The following is a 1,388-nucleotide window of genomic DNA, read 5'->3' as shown; positions in this document are numbered from 1 at the left end:
ATAGTAAGGATCATAAAATATTAAGTTGGGAAGCAGAAATGCATCATTTTTTTGGTAGGATTGATATCTCGTAAAGTATAGATCAAACAATTTCACATTTATGCTTATTGTCAAGGTGACATTTCGCACTAAAAAAATTCATTTGTTGTTTGGTCCATTCAGTTGTGAGTTACAGGGTGTTAAGGTGGAAGTCAATAAAGAGAAAATTCGATACATTTTATAGATTTAATTTGATAAAGGGGAAAATGTAAGGCATGCTGCTGAAATTGTGAATGGTGTTTATGGTCCCGATACTGTAACAGCTAATTACGCGCAATTTTGTTTTTTTCGATTCCATTCGGGTATTTTTGATGTTAAAGACGCACCTTAAACTGGCAAGCCCGTCGTAAAAAAGCACAGAAATAATCGAAGTTGACCGGCATGTTATTGGGTTCAAAAAGAAGCTTGATATTTGGGTACCACACCAAAAAACATGATAGATCGATTTACATCTGTGAAGCATTGGCCAAACGGTATGAAATCGACCCAAGTTTGATGGATGAAGTTTTGATGCATCCATCATATAGTCAGGACCTGACGCCAAGCGATTATCATCTTTTTCTTGCATTGCAAAACTTTTTTAGTGATAAGAAATTGCCATCAAGAGAATACTGTGAAAATCAGTTGCTAGAGTTTTTCAGCAATAGGGATGAAGACTTCTATGAGAGATGCATTATAAAGCTATATTTAAAATGGCAACAAATTATAGAACAAAACGGTGCATATTTGACCCAAATCGGACATGTTAGATTAAGTCTTGAATTTCACGTAAAAATAATGAATTTATTTTTCCCCAACCTAATATATTAAATGAATGGAATATGGTCCGGTGCGGTCAAATAAAACTCAAATAGTAATAACTATTTTAATTGAGCCAACGTTTCGTCCCACGTTGCAGGGCTTCGTCAGAGCTAAAAAAGATACAAACACTTGACATAGTTATAAAGAAAAAAAAATAGTGCAAAATAACAGGGGTATACAGTGAAACGTAAAATTTAATAAGAAAAATTAATGGTTATAAACAATAAATGAAAACGGTAATAGTAACAGAAAGATGAAGATAAAATAAGAGAAGAAATATTAAAGAAAGTACAAATTAAGAGATGAAAAGGGAAAAGAATAAAATCAAATGAAAATAAATAAAACAGAATTCATACCTGATTTGACAGGAGTCAAAGAGTGAACCGTTTCTATTGGGAGGAGTGGGGATGGTAGTTGAGTACGTCACATAATAACGAAAATAATTTTAAAGTAAACAATGTAAACATTTAAAGTTAGGTACACAATAAATGATAATATACATAATAGAGGGGGAGAAGAAATATTTACAAACTTATAAAGTAAAAAAA

Source organism: Halyomorpha halys, unplaced genomic scaffold, assembly GCF_000696795.3.
Source record: "Halyomorpha halys isolate HHAL.00 unplaced genomic scaffold, Hhal_1.1 Scaffold195.1, whole genome shotgun sequence".
NCBI lineage: Eukaryota > Metazoa > Arthropoda > Insecta > Hemiptera > Pentatomidae > Halyomorpha > Halyomorpha halys.
Note: the sequence above shows the minus strand (reverse complement) of the source record.